General features: G+C 41.6%; 1 pseudogene; it reads right to left on the bottom strand.

Moving 5' to 3' along the window:
* Positions 1 to 1,318: 1,318 nt before the first annotated feature.
* LOC105884747 (survival of motor neuron-related-splicing factor 30 pseudogene) lies at positions 1,319 to 2,018 on the bottom strand (annotated as a pseudogene).
* Positions 2,019 to 19,753: the final 17,735 nt, after the last annotated feature.

Below are 19,753 nucleotides of genomic sequence, written 5' to 3'. Positions count from 1 at the left end.
AATAATGCAATGTACATTTCAAAATTGCTAAGAGAACAGGTTTTGAATATTCATACCCCAAAAAATGATAAATATGTGAGGTGATGGATATGTTTATTAGCTTAATTTAATCATTTCATAATGTATACATATATCAAAACATCATATTGTATTAATATCTCACAGATATATTAATATATGTAATTATTTCTTGTTAAGTAAATATTTCTCTTTTTATGAGATATTAGAAACACTTTATTTAATAAAAGTTAAACATACAAAACTAAAGTTAACATACATCCTAAAAATCATCTTCTTCCATTAATAGGAAGACCCTTTTTTATGCATATATTTGGCTTAAACTCAATTGACAGTAACTGTGATGTTCACTTACACCAACAAATGCTGACTTGATCTAGTTAAAAATTATAAACTCAGCTACATGAACATAATATACAGGAAAATTATGGTCAGATTAATGCACAAGAAATACAGGAAATTTTAATGATGAAACATTCAGTACTCTTGTTCATTAATTTATCCTTTTTTTTTTTTACAAAAATAGTATCTACACTGTATACAGGGCTATACATCAGCTTTTTGTCTTCCCATATAAACATTACACATCCAAAACATGGTACCACAACTAAGTGAAAAATCAACACAGGGAAAAAGCAAACATACAGAAAACAAAAATACCTTAGAAAAGGTAGCTCATCCTAAACATGGTTTCTTACATAAAAGTAAAACTCGAATAAAAATAAAAGCTGGATCAACTTTAGTGATGGCATAATAGGCCTAGGAAACAAAGTATTGAAGGAAAAACCTCAAAACAAACTTTGCCATTTATAAATTAACCTATATTTAGGCTGAAATGGACCAAAAGCTAGGTTTCAAAGTTGAAGATTAAAAAAATGGTAAAGATCTCTTTAGCAGGTTGTTGTTTTGTCTTGATGTTTCAATGAATTGCTAGAATATGTATCAAGTTCAAAGCATCTGAAAATTCCAAGTTATAACTTACAAAAAGTATATATCATAGATTAAGTGGGGGCCTGATAATAGGAAGATCAACAATTCATCTAAGTGCTGTACTAAGCAGCATCTAGAAAAGTTGCTTTATTCAACAAACTTTGAGAGAACTGTGGTAGTAGTAATGAAAGAAGTTAAATGAATAGCAGTTATCAAATTCAATTTCTTCAAGTTTCATTCTATTGAAGTCAAACAATGACAACAATGGTATCTTCCTTACTCATCTAACAAATAATTTACCTTTAGAAAAATATAAGGATAAAAAGGTAAATGAAAGCCCTGCAGAGATGAAACCCAACAGTTTTTCTGGTTATTGAGACATCAAATGCCTAACATTGTATTTAGAGGTATCTTGATATTGTGTCACAGGTTTATCAGCAATTGCACAAGTTCCTACTCCAACTTTGCCCGTTACACTCTCAGGTGAGGCAAAAATACTCCTCTTTACCTGGCCTTTTTTGTTTTTAGAATAGGCTCTGTTGAACTATTGCCATTTCACATCCTCTTTTTCCTGCTCAAGTTCTTTTATTCTCTGTGCTTTTTTCAAAGCCTTCCTCTTTTTATATTCATGCTGCTGGGCCATCATTTCTTTTTTTGACATGGGTTTGTTGCCACTATCCTCTTTTGCCTTCCTTCTACAGGCTTGAGGCTCAACAGTGGAGTCACTTCAGCATAGCCATGACCAGCAAAGGTGAGTGCAGCGGTGCCATTTTCTTCATCTGTCTCCTCGACCTCCGCTTCATAACACTGTCCATCTTCACTCCAGATTGCCATGCACCTGTCTCCTACTTCCACGAATGAGTGGGCTGAGTAGAAGCAAAACGGTCTGAGCTCGTAAGAGTTTCAGAAGGTTGAGATGGCAGAAGGTCTTTGGTTAGTTCTATGACTTCTTGTAAATCTTTCTTCAATTTTAGCCAATCTTCATTTTCTCCATTTCCAGATAATGCAGCTTCAACTTGCTGGAGTTGAGCTTTGTAGCTTGCCAGCTGCTTTGCTAAATCTTCTGACATCTGGGTTCCGGCTTGCATCAGGGAGCTTTTCTTTTGGGGCAGGTGCCTTTGGGTCCTTGAGGTTTTCAGACGAGTAGTCGCCTGTGCCTTCTTAGGCCAGCGGTGCTGGGAGGCGAGAGGAATGGGTTTATTTTTTTTATTTTTTCTTAACTGACAAGTCTTGCTTCTAAAGGGAGGAATGGGTTTAATGCAGCCTTTACACTGGTGGTTGGTTCTCAAAATGTGGTCCCCTAACTAAATGTTTCTTAAGAAGCTTTATTAAGGCCAGGTGCAATGGCTCATGCTTGTAATCCTAGCACTCTGGGAGGCCAAGGCAGGAGGATCGTTTGAGCTCAGGAGTTTGAGACCAGCCTGAGCAAGAGCAAGACCCTATCTCTACTAAACACAGAAAAATTAGCCAGGCATGGTGGTGCACACCTGTAGTCCCAGCTACTTGCGAAGCTGAGGCAGGAAGATAGCTTGAGCCCAGGAGTTGGAGGCTGCAGTGAGCTATGATGATGCCACTGCAGTGAGAAAGCAAGACTCTGTCACTCACTCACACACACACACACACACACACACACACACACACACACACACACAAAGGAAATGGTGCCCTTGGCTGGGTCATGCAAAGCAAGTGATGGTTCCCGGCAGCCACTTTGGAGAAAAAGCCCAGAAACCCAACCAAGACCCAACACCCAAAAGTGCTGTGCATTTTACCTTTTCTTTTTAGCTCATCACCGCTAGGCAGTCTGTGGATGAGGGAGAAAACCTCAGACGAGGTGGTCTTGCCTTAGAAGGTACTCATGACTGTTACTACGTCACCTGCCATTAAACAGTCCAAGAAGAGAGATTCCATTTCTAAAGACAAAGGCTCTTACTGAACATCAAGTCCTCACTCCAGAACCTTCTCTTACCAGAGCCTGCCTGCCTTGAAATCCAGTCTGGGCCTTTTTCTCAAAAAAGAGTTACTTGGTCATTTCTGAAAGAAGTTTTCAAAGTACATGTGTAGAATCCAATTTTGCTATTGTTCTTGTTTTGTTTTGAGAGTCACATTCTGCCTGATGCCTGGGAGACAAAAGCAATCTTTCTGTTCCTCCTACATTCAGAAGAGCCCCAGATCTTCCCTACGGCACACCCAGAACACAGCACAACCCCACTTGCCACCCTCCGCTTCCGCCCTTCCTGCCTAGCTCTTGTCTAGGCTGTCACCTGCCTTTCTAACTGTTGGTCTGGGGGTGTCCAAACTTTAAGCCCTCATTCCAACCTTCCCACAGCGCCCAAGGGAAACTTCTAAAAATACGAATTTGACAATGTCACTTTCCTTACAGTGTATGATAAAATCAAACTCTAGATTTTTTCTGCCAAAACCCATTCCTCTTGGCTGTCTTCCACATCTCAGTAAATGGTGACCCCATCCCTCAAGTGCCACAAGCCACCACCCTTGACATTTGTTTCCCTCCCACCACACATCTAATCCGCCATTGATGCTGCAGGCTCCTCCTTTAGACGACAGCTCCTTACTGTCCTGGAGCATGCAAGCACCACCTGGGTCCTAACCAACCAACCTCCCTCCCTCCCTCCCTCCCTTCCTTCCTTCTTTCTTTCTTTGAGCCAGGGTCTCACTCCGTTACCCAGGCTGAAGTGCAGTGGTGTGATCATAGCTCACTGCAGCCTCGGACTCCTGGGCTCAAGTGATCCTCCCACTTCAGCCTTCCAAGTAGCTGGAACTACAGGCATGTGCCACCATACCTGGCTAATTTTTTTTTATTGTAACCGGCTCCATCAGCAACAGCTAATTATTTTTTTTTATTTTTTGTAGAGAAGGGTCTCCTTGTGTTGACAAGGCTGGACCACCATTTCTTGCTGAGATGACTGAGACTGGCTTCTCTGCTTCCAACTATGCCTCTCTTCAACCCGTCCTTACCCCAGGAACAAAGTGACCTTTTGCAAAGGTAACCCAAACACTGTTTCTCCTGTACCCCAAATTTTCCAACGTCTATGCATCACACTCAGAGAGCCTCAACACAGCCTCAGGCCCCCACTTGGTGCAGCCCCATCTCCGCTGCAGCCTTCATCTGCTACCTGCCACGATGCTCCAGCCGCAGAGGGCTCCTCACTGCCACAGAGCCCTCCCGCGTGCTGACGGGCAGGGCCGCGCGCCGCTTCCCCTCAGGGCCTGGGGCTCTGCTCCAGTGGTCCTGCCTCCGAGGCCGTCCCTGACTACCTTCTGCAGTAACACTCCTCCACTCCTGCACTCTTTATCCAACTTTACTGTTCACTTTAGCACTTATTGTCAGCACCCAGCATACACGTTTGTTTATTCATTTGTTGTCTGCCTTCCGCACCAGAATGTAAGCTCCAAAGAAGGCCTCCCATGATCTGCACTTCCTGGTGGTCCCGTCTCTGTGCAATTCCTTCTCCTTCAGTGTGGGTGGGACCTGTGACTTGGTTCTAATAAACAGAATATGGCAACATGATGGGACATCATTCTCATAATTGTGCTACATGATATAAGACTCTATCTTGGCCGGGCGCGGTGGCTCACGCGTGTAATCCTAGCACTCTGGGAGGTTGAGGCAGCAGGATCGCTCAAGGTCAGGAGTTTGAGACCAGCCTGAGCAAGAGCGAGACCCCGTCTCTACTATAAATAGAAAGAAATTAATTGGCCAACTAAAAATATATACAAAAAATTAGCCGGGCATGGTGGCGCATGCCTGTAGTCCCAGCTACTCGGGAGGCTGAGGCAGGAGGATTGCTTGAGCCCAGGAGTTTGTAGCAGATGCCTCCCTCCTGCTGGCCCAGAAGAGGCAAGTGGCCACTGTGAACTGCCTGAGAGCAGCTTCAAGGAACAGACAGTCTCTGGCAAACAGCTGTGAGGAGCCAAAGTTCTCAGTGCTACCACCCAAGGACACGGATTCTGCCAACCAGTGGAGTGGGCTTGGAAGCAGAGTCTTCTGCAGTTGAGCCTCCGGATGAGAACACAGCCTGCTGACACCTCCACTGCAGCCTGGCGAGAGCCCAAGGCAGATAGTGCCTAGACTCTCGGCCCACAGAAACTGAGATGATAAATGTGTGCTGTGATAATTTGCGATGCAGCAATAGAAAACTAATAAGGTTTGGCTTATTCATTGCTCTATCCTAAGTATTTAGAATAGGATTCGGCATACATTAGGTGCCTAATAAATTATTTGTTGAATGAATACATTGCCATGGAAAAGCAAAACAGCAAACAAAGTGGGCAGCAGTGTTGTAATATGCTACCAGTTGTGGGGGTGTGTGTGTGTGTGAGAGAGAGAGAGAGAGAGAGAGAGAGGTGGGGGGTGTCTCTACGTATATATCTGCATAAAGGTAGAATGTCCTAGAAGGATATACTAAATAAAAAGTCACAAATCCAAATCCATGAAGAAGGAAGACTTTTGCTTTATACCCCTCTGAAATGTTTGGATTTTTTCCCTCTATGAATGTATCTCTTACACACACACCTTGAAACAAAATAGCCCCAAGACTTTGAATGTTACAGGTTTCCAAGTAGAGTCACTTCTTCAGCACCCATTCCTTTTCCTGGAGCTCTGCCTCCCCTGCCAGGTGCACCTCTCTGTCATCCATCTCCACCTGCCCCTCCAGGGCACTTCGTGGCCAGCGTTTTCAACACAAGAATGCTGCAGACAGAATTAGACAGTTAGAAGCTACCTGTCGGGCATGCTCTGCCGACCTCACAGAGAAGCAGAAAGGCAACTTTGTTCCCAGACGTATGTAAGGCCAAGCCACAAGGGACCTGGCGAAGGCAAAATGCAAAGCAAAGGGGCCGAGCTTTCCCTCATTGCTACTGAGTAACCAGCCGAGCAGCCTGTCCATTTGAGAAACACACAAGCTGTGGGGCTGCCTTGGAGTTTTCTGACTATGGTCTGACTATGCTTTGAAAAGTGTGGCTGGCATCGCCAGGGTGAGAAGAGCAATTTCCATATCTGCTTGGCTAACATGAAAAAATACAACAGAAAACGTGCAGGCTGAGGACAATGGGCAGAACCCCTTACACAGCAAGAAAAACTGAGTCAGAGGACACAGCCTGGGGCTGTGGAAGGCCACACACCTGTGCCAGAAGTAGAAGCTGCCGAGGTCATCACTTACAACCTAGCCTTGGCGCATCATGCTCGTGGGACAGTTTTGAATTTATAGCCCCCAGTTTACTTTGAAACTAGCCAATACAACCAAGCTAAGACACAATGAAAGTCATTTCTCTTTGGACTATGGAGAATATTTGAGACAGTGAATGGAACATTCTTGCGATCACATCTTATTTACCCTCAGTAATTGGTGAAGGACTGTAACCGCAGCAACACAAGACTATGGACCTTGTTCAAAGTTCTAAAACTGGACCTGCAAACATACAGCCCTAATTAATGTTGAATGGTTAATCAACATCTGTGATGTGATGGCTAGAAAACAGTGAGTTGTAAGATACTATCTGTCTAGCTTCTTAAGTCATAATTAGTTCTGTGAGTATGTGTGTGCATGACTGTGTATAAAACATTACAGTTTTGCTGGGCACAGTGGCATACGCTTATAATCCCAGCAACTAGGGAGGCTGAGGTAGGAGGATCACTTGAGCCCAAGAGTTTGAGACCAGTCTGGGCAACACAATGAGACTTTCAAAAAACTAACAAACAACAACAAAACCCCAATAAAACATAACAATTTCTCACAGGTGACATTATGGCTGCGTCTAGTTGATTATTCAATCTGTTTAAGCCACACGTCTTGTGAATGTGGCTACAAAGTCATGACTTTGAATCCTATGAAGATCAAAAGGTGTGCTCAGCCTCTTGGCCAAAATAACAACTTTCCAAAAAACATACGGATACTTAAAATAGCCGTGTTTGCCATTCGTTCATTTATTCTACCAACATTTAATGCTGGCCTTCAAAGAGGCCTAAGTCGTGGGCCTTACTCACATTCCGATGGTCCGTGGGTCCGTGGGTGTGCTTTCTAGTCAGTATGTCGTTGTAGCCAAACCCTTTTTCAATTGTCAGGGATGCCAGCTCCTGGAGGACAGGTGCAAAGGATGTGTAACTCAAATGGGGAAACTGATGCCCCTGGAGCAGAGTGTCCTGGTGACATATCCTCAGATTCCCAAGTGATGAGAAGGAGGGAAGAAAAATGACCAGGAAGAATCTAACTGAATATATTTCTTTTTTTTTTTTTTTTTTTTAAGACAACTGTAGAAGATGAATAACTGAATATATTTCAAAGAACAAAACTCGCACCCCTCCCCCGCCCTACTTCTAACAGTGCTGTGGATTCTGCAGCAGCCACTTCTGCTCCGAAGTTGTTCAAATCCATTTCACGCCGGGATCAGGCAGCTGAGGAAATTGGATTCCACTGGGAGCTCATGTTCATTGATGATATTATAGTGACCTGTAGCTCATGTTTCCAAATGACTGTAAATACCTTGCCACCAAATATAACAGATTCCAAAAAAAAAAATTCTCTTATCTTTGTTTCTTTTAGAGCCATTTCAACCCATAAAATATGAAAGAAATAAAAGGAAATGGAAAATGGATGAATGAGAAGATTACTTAAACCTCCTCATGGAATTGGACAGGTTCTCATGTCATCACCACACAATGGGCTTCCAGGGCTGGAGAGTAAGGATAAAGGGTTCATTCATGAAATGCCATGCAAACATTTGGGGAAAGCTCAACTTCAAGTGTACATCAAAATTAGGTACGGTTTTTGTGTGGAGCAGGATGGCAAAGGTTAGACGGTATGAGAATGCTCGGTGTGTGAGGGTGCAGGAGGGAAAGTGCTGCTCATTCTGTAGGGCTCTTTTGGTTCTATCGGTCAAGTTTAAAATGAGGATGTCCTTCGACCCAGTGCATAAGTCAGGGTGGGCTGCCATAACAGAATACCACATACGGGGTGGCTTAAACAACAGAATCTTTTCCCCCATAGTTCTGGAGGCTAGAAGTTCAAGATCAAGGCACCGTTAGGGCTGGTTTCTGGTGAGGCCTCTCTTCCTGGCTTGGAGGTGGCCACCTTCTCATCGTGTCTTCCCATGGCCTCTTCTCTGTGCAGAGAAAGAAAGAGAGTGAGAGATCTCTGGTGTCTCGTCCTCTTCTTATAAGGACACCAACCCTATCAGGGTAGGGCTTCACTCCTGTGACTTAATTTAACCTTAAATAGCTCCCTAAAACCCCATCTCCAAATCCAGTCACTCTGGAGGCTAGGGCTTCAGCATATGACTTTGGGGAGAACACAATTCAGTTCATAAGTTTTAGGAATTTACCTTACATATAGGTTTGCATATGTGCACGAAGACCTTTAATTAAGAATATTTATCTGTCTGGGTAGAAAGGCAGAAAAAAAAAGAAATAAAAAATAAAAAGAAAAATAATTTTTAAAAAAAGAATACGTAAGGTCACATTATCTGCAGCAGCGAAAAACTGCAAACACCCTAAGCATCCATCAGGAGGGGACTAGTGAATCAAATGAAGGCGCATTCAGTCAATGAAACACTACGTTGCAGCCACAACTAAACATAGTGACATAAAGAACTCACTAAAATACAACATAAGTGGAAAAGCAAGGTGTGGAACAGCATGTAGACCATGACACAGTTTCTGTAATAGTAATAATAAAAGCTTAATATTTCCTGGAAGGATTTATGAGAAACCTCTGATAGTCATTACCTCTGAGGAGCAGACTTGGAGGATGAAGAGGAAGAATTTGTTTCTTTTTTTTTTTTTTTAAAGCCAGTCAAATTTAGCAGTGGGGGGTTGAATACCAACTTTAGTGACACTAATGTGAATAAGTTCTGATAACCCACTACCATCGGACCAGCCAAGAATTTGTTTCTTATACCCTTCTGTACTATGTGCTTTGCCTGCCCTCACCACTTATGTAGGTATTATTTTTATATTATGTTTAAAATTATTATTTTTAATATATAATTTTTTCCATTTAATTTTTAATTTTTTTATATAGAAATGGAGTCTCACTATTTTGCTCAGGCTGGTCTTGAATTCCTGGCCTCAAGCAATCCTCCCACCTCAGCCTCCCAAAGTGCTGAGATTACAGGCATGAGCCACTACACCGAGTAAAAATTATTTTTTAAAAAGAAAAAAATTAACCCATGATGGGGGCTGTTTTTTATGTGGCCTGACAAGTTCTTGCAGCCGTGGGCAGATGGACAATGCCATGTCACAGTGTTTAGCTGAAGATACCTACTTTAGGACGTTCATGATTGTTCTTTTCTTTTTTTTGAGACAGAATCACAAAGTCTCACTCTCTTGCCTGGGCTAGAGTGCCGAGGCGTCAGCCTAGCTCACAGCAACCTCAAACTCCTAGGCTCAAGCGATCCTCCTGCCTCAGCCTCCCCAGTAGCTGGGACTACAGGCATGCGCCACCATGTCTGGCTAATTTTTTCTATTTTTAGTTGTTTGGCTAATTTCTTTCTCTTTATAGTAGAGACGGGGTCTCGCTGTTGCTCAGGCTGGTCTCGAACTCCTAAACTCAAGCAATCCTCCCGCTTGGCCTCCCAGAGTGCTAGGATTACAGGCATGAGCCACCATGCCCAGCCAGGACATTCATGTTTAAAGGTTATTTTTTATTGAGATAAAATTCACAGAGCAAAAAAATTCATCATTTTTGCCCATTGATGCTTAGTGAAGAAAAAAGGAAGAAAAATTCACCATTTTAACCATTTAAAAGTGTACAATTCAGGCTGGGTGCAGTGCCTTCATGCCTATAATCCCAGCACTTTGGGAGGCCGAGGTGGGAGGATCACTTGAGCCCCAGAGTTGGAGACCAGCTTGAGTAACATAGTGAGACCCTATATCAAAGAAAAACGAAAGAAAGAAGAAAGAAAGAAAGAAAGAAAGAAAGAAAGAAAGAAAGAAAGAAAGAAAGAAAGAAAGAAAGAAAGAAAGAAAGAAGGAAGGAAAGAGGGGGGAGGGAGGGAGGGAGAAAGAGAGTGGGGGGAGGGAGGGAGGGAGGAAGGAAGGAAGGGAGGGAGGGAGAGAGGAAAGGAAGGAAGGAAAGAAAAGGAAGAAAATCAGTCTGTTTTGGTGGCGGGCACCTGTAGTCCCATCTACTCGTGGGAGGCTGAGGCAGGAGGATCTCTTGAGCCCAGGGGTTTGAGGTTGTCGTGAGCTATGTATGATGCCACTACACTCTAGCCCAGGCAACAGAAAGAGACCCTGTCTCAAGAAAAAAAGGAAAAGAAAGAAAGAAAAAGTGTACAATTCAGGGGCACTTAGTACATTCACAATGTTATGCAACTATCTTCTCTAGTTGCAAACATTTTCATTACCCCAAATGTGCAATCACTCCCCAGTGTCCCCTCTCCTAGGCCCTGGCAACCACTAATCTGCTTTCTGTGTCTATGGCTTTGCCTACTCCAGAGATTTCATATAAATGGAATAATGGAATATTTGGCCTTTTGTATCTGGCTGCTTTTAAGATAGGGTCTCACTATGTTGCTTAGGTTGTTCTTGAATTCCTGACCTCAAGTGATTCTCCCACCTCGGCCTCCCAAAGTGCTAGGATTACAGGTGTGAGCCATCACATCCGGCCAAAAAAATAAAGATTTAGTAGACACACTTAGAAACATACATATCTCTATTAAAACAAGTATCAATTTAAAAACATAGATGTGCATTTTGTTGTGCAGCTTTCTTTTCACTCAACAATCTTAGAGACCTCTCAATGTTAGTACTTGCAGATCCACTTTCCTTCTTTTTTAAGTCCACAGGGAATTCCATAGTGAGACCACGCTGCAGCGATGCAGCCGCAACTCTGTGGGCGGACATTTAGGTAGTCTGCGATCTTTTCCCACCATTTCCAATCGTTTACTACTATAAACGCTACCGTGAGGAAAATCCTTACATTAATAGAAGCCCATGCTATTCTACTTATTAAAAAAAGGTCTTTTAAAGAAATTCCTTAATTTCGTATCCTCCTTATTCCTCCCTTCCTCTACTCTTCCCAGCATCTAGTGTCCTTTGTTCTACTTTTTACCTCTATTCGATTTTTAACTTTTTTTTTTTTTAGCGTTCACACATGAGTGGGAACATGTGATGCTTGGCTTCCTGTTTCTGGCTTATTTCGCTTAACGTGATGTCTTCCCATTCTCTCAGTGTCGCTGAGAATGACAGGATTTCACTCTTTTTATGGCTGAATAGTATTCCATTGTATACATACATCACATTTTCAATCCATTCATCTGTTGTTGAACACCTATGCTGATTCCATATCTTGGCTACTCTGAATAGTGCTGCAATAAACATGGGCGTGCAGATGCCTCTTTCATATACTGATTTCCTTTCATCTGGGTAAATGCCCAGTCGTGGGATTACTGGTTCTTATGGTAGTTCTAGTTTTCTGAGGAACCTCTATATTGTTCTCTGGAGTGGCTGCACCAGTTTACATTCCCACCACAGTGTGTAAGTGGTTCCTTTCTCCACATCCTCACCATCACTTTTTAGTTTTAGTCTTTTTGATAATAGCCCTCCTAATTGGGGTGAGATGATATCTCATTGTGGTTTTGATTTGCATTTCCCTGATGATTAATGATGTTGAGCATTTTTTCATATATTTGCTGGCTATTTGTATGTTTTCTTTTGAAAAATGTCTGGTCAGGCCAGGTGCGGTGGCTCACGCCTGTAATCCTAGCTCTCTGGGAGGCCGAGGCGGGCGGATTGCTCAAGGTCAGGAGTTCAAAACCAGCCTGAGCAAGAGCGAGACCCCGTCTCTACTATAAATAGAAAGAAATTAATTGGCCAAATAATATATATAGAAAAAATTAGCCGGGCATGGTGGCACATGCCTGTAGTCCCAGCTACTTAGGAGGCAGAGGCAGGAGGATTGCTTGAGCCCAGGAGTTTGAGGTTGCTGTGAGCTAGGCTGATGCCACGGCACTCATTCTAGCCTAGGCAAGAAAGCGAGACTCTGTCTCAAAAAAAAAAAAAAAAAAAAAAAAAATGTCTGGTCAGATCATTTGCTCATGTTTTTTTTTTTTTTTTTTTTTTTTTGAGACAGTCTCACTTTGTTGCCCAGGCTAGAGTGAGTGCCATGGCGTCAGCCTGGCTCACAGCAACCTCAATCTCTGGGGCTCAGCGATCCTACTGCCTCAGCCTCCCGAGTAGCTGGGACTACAGGCATGTGCCACCATGCCCGGCTAATTTTTTCTATATATATTTTTAGTTGGTCAATTAATTTATTTCTATTTTTGGTAAAGACGGGGTCTCGCTCAGGCTGGTTTCGAACTCCTGACCTTGAGCAATCCGCCCGCCTCGGCCTCCCAAAGTGCTAGGATTACAGGCGTGAGCCACCACGCCCGGCCCATTTGCTCATTTTTTAATTGGACTGTTTATCCTTTTTGCTGTTGAGATGTTTAGGTTTCTTTAATATTCTAGAGATTAATCTCATCAGATGTGTGGTTTGTAAATATTTTCTCCCATTTTATAGCTTATCTTTTCATTCTGTTGATTGTGTCCTTTGCTGTGAGGAAGCTTTGTAGTTTGATATAATCTCATTTGTTTATTTTTGCTTTTGTTCCCTGTGCTTTTGAGATCTCACTCATAAAATCTTTTCCCAAACCAATGTCCTGAAGCATTTTCCCCTCTGTTATCTTTTAGTAGTTTTATAATTTTGGGTCTTATATTTAGGTCTTTTATCCATTTTGAGTTGATTTTTTTTAACTTAAAACAAAAGAAATTTATTGTCTCACAGTTCAGGAAGCCAGAAGTCTGAAGTCAAGGTGTTGATAGGGTTGATTCCTTCTGAGGGCTGTGAGAGAGAGTCTGTTCCAAACTTCTCTTCTAGTTATGGTGGTTGCCGGCAATCCTTGGCATGTCTTGGCTTGTAGCTGCATCACTCTAATCTCTGCCCCTATTGTCATATGGCATTCTCCCCTGCGTATTGAGTTGATTTTTGTATAATGGGAGAGTTGGAGTCTAGTTTTATTTTTCTGCATATGGATATCTAGTTTGCCCAGCACCATTTATTGAAGAGACTGTCCTTTCCCCAGTGAGTGTTCTTGGCACCTTTGTGAAAAAATCAGTTGGTTGTAGATACATGGACTTATTTTTGAGTTCTCAATTCTGTCCCATCACTCTATGTGTCTGTTTTTATGCCATTACAGTGCTGTTTTGGTTACTATAGCTTTGTAGTATATATTGAAGTCTGGTAGTGTGATGGCTCCAGTTTTGTTGTACCAAAAAACTCTTAAAACAGATAACCATATTCAGAAAAGTTGCAGGATACAAAATCAATATACAAAAATAGTAGTGTTTCTACATATAAACAATAAACTGGCCGGGCGTGGTGGCTCTCGCCTGTAATCCTAGCACTCTGGGAGGCCGAGGCGGGTGGATTGCTCAAGGTCAGGAGTTCAAAACCAGCCTGAGCAAGAGTGAGATCCCATCTCTACTATAAATAGAAAGAAATTAATTGGCCAACTAATATATATAGAAAAAATTAGCCGGGCATGCCTGTAGTCCCAGCTACTCGGGAGGCTGAGGCAGAAGGATTGCTTAAGCCCAGGAGTTTGAGGTTGCTGTGAGCTAGGCTGATGCCATAGCGGTCACTCTAGCCTGGGCAACAAAGCGAGACTGTGTTTCAAACAAACAAACAAACAATAAACTAGCTGAAAAAGAAATCAAGAAGGCAATCCCATTAGGACAAACTAGGATGGAATAAAATTAAAAATAATAAAAAAAAAAAAAGAAAAAAAAAGAAGGCAATCCCATATACAATAACTATAAAAAAAAACCAAAAAAAAAAAAACCCTAGGAATAAATTTAACCAAGAAGGTAAAAGACTTCTACAAGGAAAACTATATAACACTGATGAATGATATTAAAGAGGATATAAATGGAAGATATCCCATGCTCATAGATCGAAAGAATTAATATTATTAAAATGACAATACTACCCAAAGCAATATACAGATTCAATGTAACCCCTTTCACCATACCTATGATATTCTTCATAGAAATAGAAAAAAAATCTAAAATTTGCATGGGATCACAAAAACAGTCTTTTAATAACAACTTTATTTTTCTATCTTTTTTTTTTTTTTTGAGACAGAGTCTCGCTTTGTTTCCCAGGCTAGAGTGAGTGCCATGGCATCAGCCTAGCTCACAGCAACCTCAATCTCCGGGGCTCAGCGATCCTACTGCCTCAGCCTCCCGAGTAGCTGGGACTACAGGCATGCGCCACCATGCCCGGCTAATTTTTTCTATATATATTTTTAGTTGGTCAATTAATTTATTTCTATTTTTGGTAGAGACGGGGTCTCGCTCAGGCTGGTTTCGAACTCCTGACCTTGAGCAATCCAGCAATCCGCCTGCCTCAGCCTCCCAAAGTGCTAGGATTACAGGTGTGAGCCACCACGCCCGGCCTTATTTTTCTATCTTTTTATGAATGTATTCCCAGAGGCTATCCAAGTAATCATTAAGGTGATCCCCCTGACAGATATAGAAATGGAGGCAAAGTTTGAATAAGCAAGTTCCTATACTTTTTACACTGGTCTCTGCTGGATTAAAACATAATTTTTCAAACTAGGGTGTATTGCTCTGATTTTCCAATATTTCATTTTATCTCATTCCCATTAGGTAAGAATTTATCAGTTGGCTATTTATTTACCTACTTATTTATTTATTTAGAGACAGAGGGTCTTGATTTGTTTTGCAGGCTGTATTTGAACTCCTGGGCTCCTGCCTCAGCCTCCAAAGTAGCTTAGATTACAGGTGTGCACCACTATACCTAGCCCACTTTTACTTTTTTGAAAAGTAAAAATACTTTTTTTTTAGTTAAAAAAAAAGATAAAGTGTTTTGATACTAAGTACATCTAAATGTAATTTAATCTAGCATTAAATTAATTTCTATTGAATAGAAATTTGGATGAACTTAAGCAACTTTTGATTCCATAGAAGGAAATTAGCTTGATAAATGGAAACATGTTTATCTTCTATCTTAAAGCAAGAAATTGAAGATGATCGCCCTGCACGTTGACAAGCACTACTCCATGGGTGTGACTAACAGAACTCTGACACCCCCAGAATGTAAATTTAAAAAATTTTTTTTTTCTTTTTATAAAAAATTTTAATTTTTACTTTTTCTTTTTGGACTCATCTTTAATTGTAATAGCAGAAAACAGAATGTAAATTTATGAACTTACATATCTTACACACATTTTTCCTCATTAAATATAATTCAGAGAGTGAGGTGGGCACTGATGGGAGGCTGCTTGTCGGGCACAACGTGCATTGCTCCAGCAAGGTGCACCGAAGGCCCTGACTTCGCCACAGCGCAATTTATCAATGTAGCAAAATCGCATTGTACCCAATGAATATATATACATAAAAAAATCTTTAAAAAACATATAACTAAAATATGTCTTGTGTTGTGTTGGATTTTCCCAGAAACCGACACTGAGAAAGTCTGTATGTATGTATAGAAATGCTACTGATTTTTGCATATTTTTTTAAATTATTTTTTATTTCATCATATTATGGGGTACAAATATTGTTAAGGTTACATATATTGCCCTTGCCACCCCACCCCCCAGTCAGAGCTTCTAGCCCATCATCCATGGTGGTGCGCATCGCACTCATTATATAAGTATACGCCCACCCCCACTACCCCCTCCCACCTGCCCAACACCTGATAAATGTTTTTGGGGTTTTTGTTTGACATTTTGGTAACATTTTATATCTTTGCCTCTCCCTAGCAAGGGTCTACCCTCCACAATGCTCACCACATCCCTAAGATGTGGGTCTACCCCCCCAATCCCTGGTGAACGCCACCACCATTTGAGCACCATAGTTTTAATCAGTCAGTACCAATTTGATGGCGAGTACATGTGGGGCCCATTTTCCTGATCTTGTGTCGCCTCACTCTGGATAACGGGCTTAAGCTTAATCCAGGATAGTATAAGCAGTGCTAGCTCGCTGTTGTTTCTTAGAATTGAGTTATATTCCATTGTCAACATATACCAAATTTAATTGTCTACTCAAGAATTGACGGGCACTTGGGTTGTTTCCATGTCCTTGCAATAGTGAATTGTGCTGCCGTAAACATTCAGGTGCAGATGTCTTTATAATAGAATGTCTGATGCTCTTTTTAATGCGGGGCCAGGCATGGTGTCTCACGCCTGTAATCCTAGCACTCTGGGTGGATCGCTCAAGGTCAGGAGTTAGAAATCAGCCTGAGCAAGAGCAAGACTCTGTCTCTACTAACAAAAATAGAAAGAAATTAATTGATCAACTAAAAATATCTAGAAAAAATTAGCTGGGCATGGTGGCACATGCCTGTAGTCTTAGCTACTTGGGAGGCTGAGGCAGGAGGATCGCTTGAGTCCAAGAGTTTGAGGTTGCTGTGAGCTAGGCTGATGCCACGGCACTCTAGCACAGGCAACAGAGTGAGACTCTGACGCAAAAATAAATAAATAAATAAAAATAAAAATAAATAAAAAATAAAATAAAATTCTTTTAATGCAAAACAAGTTTTCTTTGAATGTAATTATAACTCACCAAAAAAATTCTTCTCCTTTTAAACTTCAATGTATTCTCTCATATATGGTAAGGTAAGAGCACTGGGGAAATACTTTGCCAATATCTTTATATTTGCATAGTTTCTGTCTGGAATTAATTTTCTTATTTCTATAAAGATTCGAGCACTATTTAAAGGCTCTGCCACATTCTTCACATTTGTAAGATTATATGGTATGGTATTATTGTATGGCATTATTATTATTCTGGTATGAATTATCTTATGTCTAGAAAGGTTTGAACACATGTTAAATGCTTTGCCACATTCTTCACATTTGTGGGAGTTTTCTCCAGTATGAATTTTCTTATGTTGAGAAAGGTTTGAGCAAGATTTATAGACTTTGCTACATTCATTACATTTGTAGAACTTTCCAGTATGAATTCTCTTATGTTCGGTAAAGTGTGAGTACTGGTTAAAGGCTTTTCCACATTTTTACATTTGTAAGCTTTCTTCTCTACAGCTGGTCTTAAATTGTGTCTATTTAGATTTGACAATTTTCTAAAGACGTTCATAAATTCATTACATTGAAAGTTTTTCCTATGGGTAGTTGTTGAAAATTCTTTAATTCCATTATAACATTCATTTTGCCCCTTACACTCACCCACATTTTCCCAGTCTTTCCTTAAGTATAAATTCTTTCAAAAGGCACAGCTTATATATCTTCTCAGTATCACTTTCTGAAATGAATATTTTAGAAAGTGGCAAATGGTCCTCTGGCAAATGGTCTTGAGTATAATTAGAAGACAAAGATGCTGGTATCGGGCTGTTCTTGCAGGGCTTTATCTGGGAGAAGAGATGGAACACTCCTCCTACTAATGCTTTCATTTTCTTCAACGCTGGAGATGAAATCTTTTATTTGTACCCCAAAGTGTCATCAGAGCAGGCGCTACTCTATTTCCTAGGCAGAAGAGGTCCCAAACTGGCCAGTTCCTGGCTTCCGGGGTGTCTTGCCATTCTCCCTGCACGTCTCCTGGTACCCTCCGGTCCCAGTACTGTGGCAGGGCCACCCAGACCTCCCAGGGCAATGGAGAAGGAGCAGAGAACACACTGGAGTTTAGCAGGCTGGCGCAAGAGACCTGCATATTGTTTTTTGATTTGTTTTGTTTTGTTTTGTTTTTGAGACAGAGTCTCGCTTTGTTGCCCAGGCTAGAGTGAGTGCCATGGCGTCAGCCTGGCTCACAGCAACCTCAAACTCCTGGGCTCAAGCGATCCTCCTGCCTCAGCCTCCCGAGTAGCTGGGACTACAGGCATGTGCCACCATGCCCGGCTCATTTTTTCTATATATATTAGTTAGCCAATTAATTTCTTTCTATTTATAGTAGAGACGGGGTCTCGCTCTTGCTTGTTTTGTTTTGAGACAGGGTCTTGCTCTGTCACCTGGTATACAGTGCAGTGCATCATCATAGCTCACTGTGACCTCAAATTCTTGGGCCCAAGATATCTCCTGCTTCAGCCTCCCAAGTAGGTGGGACCACAGGTGCATGCCAACATGCCCAGCTAATTTTTCTATTTTTTGAAGAGACAGAGTCTTGCTCTTGCTCAGGCTGGTCTCAAATTCCTGATCTCAAACAATTCTCCCATCTCAGCCTCCCAGAGTGCTAAGATTACAGGTGTAAGCCACCGACGCACCTGGCCTGATTTTTGTATATTGACTTTGTATCCTGCAACTTTACTGACAAGTGCAACTGGTTTATAGGGAGGTGATACCAGAAAACAAGGGTGAGCAGAGGGGGAGTCAGACAGGGATGGGAAGGCAGCAATAAAGACTGTGCTTTCCAGCAGGGCACCCACTGGGAACACTGGAGAACTCTGGGAGCTGATGTAGAACATGTGCCTCAAAGTCATCCCATGCAAGGGGCTAGAGTGTTGAGTATTCATACGCCACTCCTGCCAGTCACTGATGGAGGGATGGGGTGCGTGGGTTCACCCATTCCCTGCACTTCTGACCTGGCTGCCGTGCTGGGGCAAAGGAGGACCTGGGGACCAAAGGAAGTGCTGAGGCAAGGACAGGCATCCTGGAAGTCAGGATGAGGGCAGGGGGGCAGGACTCCAACGGTACCTGCTATGTTCTTTTCCTGAAGCTCCTACAAAGGCTTAAGGGCCTGTTTTCTCTTGTGTCTTCCAGAATCTATTTGGCTGCCTGTGTCATCTCACATATCGCAGAGACATCTTAGGCTTCCATTCTCATCTGGAAGCCCCTGAAAGGCAGGAAGGAGCAATGATTTTCTCACCTCCTGGCACCGACAGGGACAGAGTGAAGTGAGCACTAAATCATGTGAGGCTTCCAAAATCCAATTCTGTCTAAAGTCCCTCTTTAAAGCAATGGGAAAAATCTAGAACACGGGTGTTCTCAGATTTCTGGTTCTTATTTTTCTTTCCAATGTAAAGAGAAGAAATCTGGGCCAATTTATGGAATTAAAAATGTAATGTTCTAAATGAATACATGTGTCCAGTGGTGGTAATTACTGAAGACAATATAGCAGAGTAAGAGGGTACAGAGAGTGCACACAGCTATTTTAAATGACAGTGTGGGAAATCACTCTGGCAAAGGGACATTGTAATATATATATTTATATTTATATATAATATGTATATGTATTTTTTCTTACCCTATAGTAATTCAAGTTCTAGGATCTTGTTCATAGATATTCACACAAGTTCTAGAATATTCACTGAAGCATTGTCTGTAGCAGCAAAATACCAGAACTAATCTAGACAGCTATTTATGCAAGAAACATTACATTTGTAACATTATATTTGTCATGGCATTTAATGTGTTAGGCACTCTTCTGTATTTTACAAATACTGACTCAACCTAACAGACCTACTTATTATCATTATCCCCTTTTTCAGATGAGCAAACTGAAGCAGAGAAATTAAGTCATTTGTCTGAGCTGACACATTGAGGAAGTGGCAGATTCCGAATCTGAACCCAGGCTGTCTTGCCCCAAGGTCTGAGTTCGGGCTGCACTGTGCTGTGATCACACCACTGCACTCCAGCCTGGGCAGCACAGCAAGGCTCTGTGTCCGGAACAAAGCCCATATATAAATATAAAATATAAAGTATGCATTCTTATCACATACTATATGGTTTGTAGAGTTATTTACCCCTCAGTTTCTTGAACATGGTATCCTTACATCTTGGACCTTGGTCAGTTGTGCTATTAATTATTAAACATTAAAACTTTGGAGTT

This window comes from Microcebus murinus, chromosome 20, assembly GCF_040939455.1.
Source record: "Microcebus murinus isolate Inina chromosome 20, M.murinus_Inina_mat1.0, whole genome shotgun sequence".
NCBI lineage: Eukaryota > Metazoa > Chordata > Mammalia > Primates > Cheirogaleidae > Microcebus > Microcebus murinus.
The sequence above is the reverse complement of the archived record's forward strand: the minus strand, read 5'-3'. Positions and strand labels throughout refer to the sequence as shown.